Genomic DNA, 10,410 nt, shown 5'->3' with positions numbered 1-10,410 from the left:
TCTCCAGGTCCTCTACCTTCTTTAACTGCATCTGAGTCTCCCGCATCACACTTTATCGGCAGCCAACGAGGCAATCTGCTCCTTGTAGCCCCCCCCCCCCCCCCCCCCCCCCGATCCACTGTCTCCTCTGAATAGACTGGTCCTGAGACTCCAGCCTCTGTTCCACATGGTCAATTCCCACTTTTAATGTTTCCACTGCCTTGGCTACGTCTTCCTGAGCTTCCCTCCTCTGCCGGCTGAACTTCTCATTCAAGAAGTCCACCACTTGCTCCGTTGACTACTGGGCGGGCAGGAATGGCCCTTTACCCTCTGCCATCTTGATCTGTGGTGCAGAAAGATTCTCTTGCTCCAACTGCTTCCTTCTTTTTGCCCCACTTCTGGTCTGTGGATCCATCCATCTACCACACCAGTGGAGTCTCGCTTTCTTCAGTCACTTCTGCACCTTTTTTCAGCAAACAATCCACCCTACAAGGGAAGAAGATCCAAAAAAAACACCTTGAGTGGGAGCTGCCAAATGTGTGACCACTCACTCCATGGCCGCCACGGGAAGTTTTCTCTTACGTTTTATATATCAAAAAACACTTGCAATCTTCTTTTATATTACTAGCAAGCTTACACTTGTATGTCATCTTCTCCCCCCCCCCCCCCCCCCCCCTATCACTTTTTTAGTTGCCCCCTGCTTGCTTTTAAAGGCTTTCCAATCCTCTGGCTTCTCACTAATACTCACCACATAATAATAGTGATCTTTATTATTGTTACAAGTAGGCTTACATTAACACTGCAATGAAGTTACTGTGAAAAAACCCTAGTCGCCACATTCCAGCGCCTGTTCGGGTGCACAGAGGGAGAACTCAGAATATCCAAATTACCTAACAGCACGTCTTTTGACACTTGTGGGAAGGAACTGGAGCACCCAGAGGAAACATGCTTTTAAATGCCTTTGCTTTTATGCTGTCCTTGACTTCCCTTGTCAGCCATGGTTGCCTTGTCCTCCACTTAGCATGTTTCCTCCCCCTTGGAATGAATTTACATATAGATACATACATAGAATATACAGTGCAGAAGGAGGCCATTCGACCCATCGGGTCTGCACCGACCCACTTAAGCCCTGACTTCCACCCTATCCCCATAACCCAATAACCCCTCCTAACCTTTTTGGACACTAAGGGCAATTTAGCATGGCCAATCCACCTAACCAGCACGTTTTTGGACTGGGAGGAAACCAGAGCACCCGGAGGAAACCCACGCAGACACGGGGAGAACGTGCAGACTCCGCACAGACAGTAACCCAGTGGGGAATCGAACCTGGGACCCGGGCGCTGTGAACCACAGTGCTGGCGCTGTGAACCACAGTGCTAGCCACGTGTGCTACCGTGTTGCCCTAAAATTTCTGTTGTGTCTCCGAATAACCCCCATGAGCCCCTGCCATTACTGTTCAACTGCCTTCCCCTTCCAATGAACTCTAGCCAGCTCTTCCCTGTTTGTCTTAGTAGTTACATTTATTCAATTGTAAAATGATTACATCTGATTCCAGTTTCTCCCTCTCAAACTGCAGGGTGAATTCTATCATATTGTGGTCACTTCCCCATAAGGCTCCCTGCACTTTAAGTTCCCTAATGAGTCTGCCTCATTACACGTCTTCATATTCAGAGTCGGCTCTGACACAGCGCTCCAAAAAAAAATCTCAGTTATTCACAAATTTGTTTTCTTAGGATCCGCTACTAACCTGATTTTCCCAGTCCAACTGCATATTGAAGTCTCCCATGATTATTGTAATATTGCCTTTCTTATACGGACGAACAGATTCAAAAACAGCTTCATCCCCGCAGTTACCAGGCTCCTAAACGACCCTCTTAATAATACACTCCTGTATGCTTCACCTGATGCCGGTGTCTAGGTATTTACATTGTATACTAAGTGATCTGTTTGAGCTGCACGCAGAAAAATACTTTTCACTGTACTTTGGTACTCATGACAATAAACAAATCCAATCCAATCCAATCTCCTGATTTATTTTCTGCTCCACATCCTGAATACTGCTAGGGAACCTGTACATAACTCCCATCAGGGTCTTTTTTCCTTTGCAATTCCTCAACTCTACCCACAAAGATTCTATGCCTTCCGACCCCATATTACTTCTTGCTATCGATTTAAGTTAGTTTCTTACGAACTGCAACCTTGCCCCCATGCCCACTTGCTTGTCCTTTTGATACAACACATCTCCTTGGATATTTAAATCCCAGCCCTGAACCCCTTGCAGCCACGTCTGTGATGAAAGATCAGGGCACATCACACTTGCTGAGCTCAGAAGTATAATGTGATGTGGGTTCCATCCTCGAGCAGTGACCAGCATGGAGAAGATTCAACTTGGTGGAAAAGGGGAAGATGGAAGCAGCAGAAGGAGCTGAATGTATATTCTTACCTGAGTGTATATTCTTACCCGAGTGATGAATGAGTGCATGAGTTCCTTGCGCTTGTTGTTGGTGTTAAGCATGAACGGGGCAAGTGAGATGAGTTCAAGGAGTTGAATGATAGGGCAGGAAAAGGCCAGAAGTTATACTTGCACGTCGGGGTAATGCTACAGAAGTGGACGGTTTTGGCAGAGGAATATGGGACCTAAAAATCTTTGATGTGGTCCAGCCACATATGGTGATGGATGACTCAACCAGCCAAAAATGTGCAGGTTAGGTGGATTGGCCATGCTAAATTGCCCTTAGTGTCCAAAATTGCCCTTAGTGTTGGGTGGGGTTACTGGGTTATGGGGATAGGGTGAAGGTGTTGACCTTGGGTAGGATGCTCTTTCCAAGAGCCGGTGCAGACTCGATAGGCCGAATGGCCTCCTTCTGCACTGTAAATCTATGGAAAAATAAAAGGCTCAAATCTACATCTCTTAGACTAGAGGGAATGAAGGTGGGGACCACAGCAGGGGACAACTTAGATTGAAGAGAATTGGCGCGATTCTCCGCAACCACGATAGGTGGGAGAATAGCGGGAGGTCCGCTCCCGCGCCTCCCGCTATTCTCCCACCCATCCCCCAAAATGACGTGTCCGGTTTTATGACACGCCGCTCGGAGAAACGCGGGCCTCTTTTTCGACGGATTAGTGCCAAATTTCAGAGGCATGAAGGGTGCGGGAAAAGAATGCCACGGGTCTGCCTGCTTGATTTAGAGTGGCGGCAAGGGCGACGTCTGAAGTGTCGCTTTCTACTTGTAAGGGCAGTGTCTCATCTACTGCGTGCATCCCGGCCTTGGCTATATCGGCTCTGATACGTGCAAAGGCATGTTGTGCCTTGGCCGCGAGGGGAAATTGAGTGGACTGTATGAGTGGGTGGGCCTTGTCCACATTGTTTGGTACCCACTGGGCGTAGTACGAAAAGAACCCTAGGCAGCGTTTGAGGGCCTTGGGGCAGTGGGGGACGGGGGGCTCCATGAGGGGCGAATGTGGTCGGGATCGGGCCACAGAAGTCCGTTTTAGACTACATAGCCGAGGATGGCTAAGCGGGTCGTGGTGAACACACACTTCTCTTTATTATACGTAAGGTTGAGAAGAGTTGTGGTGCGGAGGAATTTAGCGAGGTTAACATCGTGGTCCTGCTGATCGTGGCCGCAGATGGGGACATTATCTAAGTACGAAACGTGGCCCTCAAACCATACCGGTCGACCATTCGGTCCATCTCCCTTTAGAAGACCGAGACCCCGTTAGTGACACCAAAGGGAACCCTAAGAAAATGATAGAGCCGACCGTCCGCCTCGAAGGCAGTGTATGGACGGTCCGATTTACGAATGGGGAGCAGGTGGTAGGCCGATTTCAGGTCAATTATTGAGAAGACCCGGTACTGCGTAATCTGATTGACCATATCAGATATGCGTGGGAGGGGGTACGCGTCGAGCTGCGTGTACCGGTTGATGGTCTGGCTGTAGTCCACAACCATGCTGTGTTTCTCCCACGTTTTTACTACTACCACTTGGGCTCTCCAGGGGCTATTGCTGGCCTCGATGATACCCTCCCGAAGCAGCCGCTGGACCTTGGACCTGATGAAGGCCTTGTCCTGTGTGCTGTACCGTCTGCTCCTGGTGGCGACGGGTTTGCAATCTGAAGTTAGATTGCCAAAGAGGGGGGGGGGGTCAACCTTGAGGGTCGCGAGGCCGCAAACGGTGAATGGAGGTAGGGGCCCGCTGAATTTGAGGGTGAGGCTCTGGAGATTGCACTGGAAATCCAGGCCCAGCAATAGTGCAGCACAGAGGTTGGCGAGGACTTAGAGACGGAAACTGCTGAATTCTATGCCCTGGACAGTGAGAGTGACCGTACAGAATCCTCGGATCAGGACAGAGTGGGATCCGGAGGCCAGGGAGATCCGTTGATTGGCGGGGTGAACCGCGAGGGAGCAGCGCCTTACCGTGTCTGGGTGTATGAAGCTTTCGGTGCTCCCAGAGTCCAGCAAGCAAGAGGTCACGTGGCCGTTGATTTTCACCGTTGTCGAAGCGGTGGCCAGGTTGTGTGGACGCGACTGGTCCAGCGTCATCGAGGCGAACTGCGGGTGGTAGTCAGAGGTTTCGGATGGAGAGCGTCGGCGACCCAGATCGTGGGATGTAGTTGGCCTTCCAGCCCCGTGGGGAAGACAAGATGGCGGCATCCGGAGGTCCTGTGGAGATCAAAATGGCGGTGCCCATGGGGCGCACATTGCGGGGGCAGGACAAGATGGCGGCGCACATGGGACGCTCGTTGGTGGCTCTGGGCAAGATGGCGGTGCCATGGGCCACACGTGGACTGAGGGGGAGAAGATGGCGGCACCCACTGGCCGCACGTGGCCCCGGGAGGAGAAGATGGCGGTGCCCATTATGCATTTGGCAGGGGGGAGGGGGTAATAGCGGCGACTGCACGGGCCTGGCACACTGCTGCGAAGTGGCCGTTTTTGCCACAGGACTTGCAAGTGGCGGTGAGGGCCGGGCAGCATTGGCAGGGGTGCTTCTGTTGATCGCAGAAGTAGCAGCAGGGACCCCCGGGGTGTGCTGATTGGCGTGCGGCACAGGCGTATTGGCTGGGCAGGGCTCCAGCTGGGGGGGGTCGTTTGCGGGGTCCATGAGGAGTAGGACGGGTGGGCCGCGCAGCGAGGGGGGGTAGGCCTGGACATTACGGGAAGCGACCGTCATGGAGAGTGCTGACGTTTTTGTCTCCACTAGATCGATTGTGGCCCCTTCCAGTAGTCATTGTCGGATGGGGTCCGACGCAATCCCCATTACGAACGCATTGCGCATGAGAAGATTAGAATGTTCGGTGGCCATAACGGCCTGACAGTCACGGTCCCGGACGAGTGGGATTAGAGCCCACCAGAAGTCTTCGATGGACTCACCAGGGAGTTGAGAGCGAGTGGCGAGTACGTGCCTGGGGAAGATCGTGTTCGCTTTCTGCGCATAGTTTTCTTTTAGGAGTGCCATCGCTTCCGTGTAACTCGGGTGGTCCTGGATCAATGGGAACACGCTGGAGCTCAACCTGGAATACAAGACCTGTATCTTCTGAGCCTCCGTCGGCGTGGGGGTCGCTGCATTGATGTAAGCCTCGAGACAAGCTAGCCAGTGATTAAAGTCCATTCTGCCGTCGGGCGAGTGTAGATCCAGCTGCAGGCGATCTGGTTTGATTCTGATATCCATTTAGTTGAAAATCTGACTGCAATAAATTGATGCACGATCAATTGCACAAAGACTCAGATTGGGTACAACTGTGGCTTTATTGCAGTCAGATGTGTGGCCTCCTACTGCAGCTGGTGAAATGGCAGATCAATGGAGTACACGCATATTTATACAGCTCCTAGTGGGCGGAGCCAGCCAGCAGGGGCTACCAGCGAACCTGTAGTACAGGTCCTACCTTACATCCCCTAATACAGGTGTACACAGTGGTTCGTCACAAAAAGGCAGAATGATTTGCCATTGCCTCTCGATTGAAGGCTGCAAAGATTGTTTTCCTGAGACACAAAGAGGAGGGTGAGCCACTGCCTGTTGATACGGCTATATGATTAAACAGACGTAGGTAATCCACCTCGGGTGTAATCTCATCTGTCTGGCATTTCTCCTCTTCTTTATTCTAAGGGCACAAAATTAATGGGAGTGCCATTAGACTGTCCATATGGGCCATTTATAGATAAGGCCACTAAAGCGCTGGTACAAAATGTAACAAATAACATTGAAAACAAAGCGGGGCAAAAAGACTTTGTATCTCAAATCTCCAATTAAAGTTTCAAATTGCAGCATTCAAATTTGCTGAGCAGTTTCCCTGCCAGAGCCAATTAGCCTGAGTGAGGCGAATGAACATTGTATTTCCAGTGAGAATTTCAATAGCAATTAACTACATTTCATTATCAATTATTTTAATAATATAATAGGTTCTAAACTGATTCAAACAGGCGTTTTGACTGCCTAACTTCTAAGTACATGTGCTGCCCATACTGGGGGAAGTGATTGAATTGTCTACTTGACATTCAGATATCTGTTCTATGCCACTCCAGTGCTGTTTAGATGTTAGTACTTCTACCCGTGAATGTTCAATGGGTACCAATGTGATGTCACGCCGGCATCATTTACAACATGTCTACAAAAGCGTGAACCTGCCAGCCTCACCTCCGTGGGGGATATCGGAGGTGAGCGTTGAGGGACCCATTATTCTCTTGGTTCTTCACTGCTCAAGGTGCACCAGAGAGGGCATAGGGGACACAATAAGTTCAACTCAGGGTTGGAGTTTGGGTTCAGTCTCTCAATCTTGGGTGGGGGTTTCTCGCAGGCCTTACTTTCCGTTTGCTTCGGAGCGCCCTTTGCTTTAAGGGGATCTGGAGGTCGGCAGGCAGGCATTAATTCCTGGATCCTCCTTGCTGGGCTTGTGGCCAAATCACTGCTGAAGGAGTGACTGTCCTTGTTGGGAGCTAGAAAGTGAACGGGAGGAGGTGAATACTGAGGATCAGCCCTGGGGGTGACTGTGAGGTTCCTGAGTGGGATCCCATGAGAGGCCAGACTGCAAGGGAAGAGTGCGGTTCTCAGCAAGGGTTGCATCCCTGCCTCATGAGGAATGAAGACCCTCTCACTTGGGGAAGCACAACTGAACAAGCCGAACTCCGCCTGTAGCCTCCGCTGTTCCGTTAAAAGCCCTGCCTCTGGGGTCTCCGCATACCTCCTATCGATCTGTAGTATCTCCTTAACCAGGCGGTCTGTCTCTGCCCTGACCACCTTCTCCCTATGGGCCCGTTTCGAGATCAGCTCCCCTCTGACCACCGCCTTCAGTGCTTACCAGACCATCGCTGCTGAAATTTCCCCCGTGTCGTTGACCTGCAGGTAGTTCTGAATACATTTCCTCAGCTGCTCGCGCACCCCTTCGCCAGCCAAAAGTCCCACATCTAACCTCCAGCACGGGCACTGGTTACTGTCTTTACTAACCTGCAGGTCAACCCAGTGCGGAGCATGGTCTGAGATTGTGATCGCCGAGTACCCCGTGTCCACCACCCCCGTCAGTAAGGCCCTGCTCAAAATGAAGAAATCGATCCGGGAGTACACTTTATGCACGTGTGAGTAGAAGGAGAACTCGTTCACCCTCAGCTGCCCAAATCTCCATGGATCCACCCCCTCCACCTGCTCCATGAACCCTTTTAGTTCCTGTGTCATTGCTGACACCCTGCCCATTTTCGAGCTTGACCGGTCCAAGCCAGGGTCAATAACTGTGTTGAAGTCCCCTCCCATGACCAAGCTGTGCAAGTCTAGGTCTGGTACGTTCCCCAGCATCGTCCAGTTTCCCACTGACCATAATGTACCGACCTCTCACATCCAAGCCTATCTACCTGCCTCAAACACCACCCGCTCATTGATCAAGATCGCGATCCCTCTAGTCTTTGAATCAGGTCCCGAGTGAAAGACCTGACTGACCCAGCCTTTCCTCAATCTAATCTGGTCAGTTACTCTAAGGTGCGTCTCCTGCAACACTACCACGTCCGCCTTCAATCCCCTGAGATGCGCGAACACACATGCCCTCTTGACCGGGCCATTTAACCCTCGAATATTCCAGGTGATCAGCCCAGTTCGGGGGCTCATTGCCCCCCCCCCCCTTCGCCGATCAGCCATCCCCTTTTTTGGGCCTGCCTCCGGCCCCATGCTCCACACCTCCACCGGCCTGCCCCCAGGTGGCCTCTGCCCCCAACCTTCTCTCTGTCCCTTGGCCCAAGTCACTCCCTTTCAGCAGAACATTTTCCACGCCTCCACCCACTAGTAATAACACTCTGTAACCCAACCCCTTTGATAAACCGAGCATATGCACACCCCCCCCCACTGTGCTTCCGTGAGCTAGCCCGCCCAGCTAACTTGGTGGCCTCCATCCCTGGCGCCGGATAGTCTCCCACCTATTGTTCCCTCCCCACCCTCCCCCCGCTCATACAAACATACTCCAACATCAAACAATCCCCACACAACTGCCCAACAGAAAAACACCAAAGTCTAATTAAGCACACCTCCATCCCCCAACAGTGCAAATGAAAACCTTAACTCACTCAGCTCTGCCACTGGTCCCAAATCAATACAGAAGGCATTACAAACAGCTTCCACAAACAAAATATGAGAAACTTTTTTTTCAAAGAACAGAGAAACAAAAAGAAAAAAACCATGAACGTTGAAGCAAAGTTCTCAGTCCACCACCAGTCCTTTCCTTTTCATGAAGTCCAGCACGTCCTCAGGCGACTCAAAATAAAAGTGCTGTTCCTCGTACGTGACCCAGAGACGGGCCGGATACAACAGTCCGAACTTCACCTTTTTCTTAAAAAGGATTGGCCTAATCTGGTTGAAACCTGCTCTTCTCCTGACCACCTCCACACTCAGGTCTTGATAGACCCGCAGGATACTATTTTCCCACTTACAGCTCCGTGTCTGCTTGACCCACTGTAGAATGCGCTCCTTATCCAAGTACCTGTGGAATCTCACCACCATTGACCTTGGGGGAGGGGGATGGTCTCCCGTTCGCGGCTTCCTCGCGAGTGCTCTGGGAGCCCTGTCCACCTCCAAGGGGCGGGAGAATGCCCCATCCCCCAGCAGCTTCTCAAACATGTCTGCGATGTATGCCCCAGCGTCCGCTCCTTCGGACCCCACCGGCAGCCCAACGATTCTCAAGTTCTGCCAGCGGGACCTATTCTCTAGGTCCTCCATCTTCTCCAGGAGCTTCTTCTGCTGGTCCCTCAGCATCCCCACCTCCAACTCCACCGCAGTTTGATGATCCTCCTGCTCAGCCAGCGCCTTCTCCACCTTCTGGATCGCCCGATCTTGGGCATCCAATCTAAGCTCCAGTCGCTCAATTGATTCATTTATTGAGTCCAAGCAGTCCCGTTTCTGCTTAGCAAAGCCTTCCTGAATAACTTGCATCAGCTGCTCCGTTGACGTCTGGGTCGACAAACCAGAAGTCCGGTCCTCTGCCATGCTGACTCCCGCTGCAGCTTCAGCCCAAGCCTTCTCTGTCTTTCTGTTTCTCCCTTTACGAGCACTTCTAGTCCTTCTCTCCATGCACCGATGTGGGAATTCAGTACACAATTGCCACTGTCATCAATTTTTCAATTCAAGTTTATTTGAAAATCGGGGGAAAATGTCCAAAAGTCCGACCTGAGCGGGAGCCACTAAATCTGTGACTTATTCCTTCATAGCCACCACCGGAATTCATTTTTTTAACGGCACTGCTGCCCCATCTTCTTCTGTAGTGAGCTGGCATTGACTGATGCCGTAATATGCTCCCAGGCAGGGTTGGTCACCTTGCTGGTGGGCTGCTTCCCGGAGTGCGGGTACAGGTCATCCCGCCTCTGCTGGACTCCATCCGGAGGGACCCTCGGAAAATCTTGGGGCAGGCTTCCTGCCATCTCAGCTGCAATGGATCTGGAACAAGTGCTGGGGAGGTGATTATATAATAATAATAATCTTCATTGTCACAAGTAGGCTTACATTAACACTGCAATGAAGGTACTGTGAAAAGCTCCGAGTCACCACATTCTGGCGCCTGTTCATGTACACGGAGGGAGAATTCAGAATGTCCAAATTACCTAACAGCATGTCTTTCAGGACTTGTGGGAGGAAACCGGAGCACCCGGAGAAAACCCACACACACAGGGAGAATGTGCAGACTCCGAACCGGCAGTGACCCAGCGGGGAATCGAACCTGGGATCCTGGTGCTGTGAAGCAACAGTGCTAACCATTGTGCTAGCGTGCTGGGCCTCTCCAGTGATTGTAGTGATGAAATTTCCCCGGGGCGAGTGAGTCAGTGGGAGGCCGCCAGGAGTACGGTTTGATTCAGATGGTGAGAAAAACATGGGCTGGATTCTCCAATTCGGAGACTATGTCCTGATGCTGGCGTGGGAACGGTGGCGTTTTGCAACCGCAAAAATGCGCAAAACGGCCACGGCTCCT

Source organism: Scyliorhinus canicula, chromosome 16, assembly GCF_902713615.1.
Source record: "Scyliorhinus canicula chromosome 16, sScyCan1.1, whole genome shotgun sequence".
In the NCBI taxonomy this organism is placed as follows: Eukaryota; Metazoa; Chordata; class Chondrichthyes; order Carcharhiniformes; family Scyliorhinidae; genus Scyliorhinus; species Scyliorhinus canicula.
Note: the sequence above shows the minus strand (reverse complement) of the source record.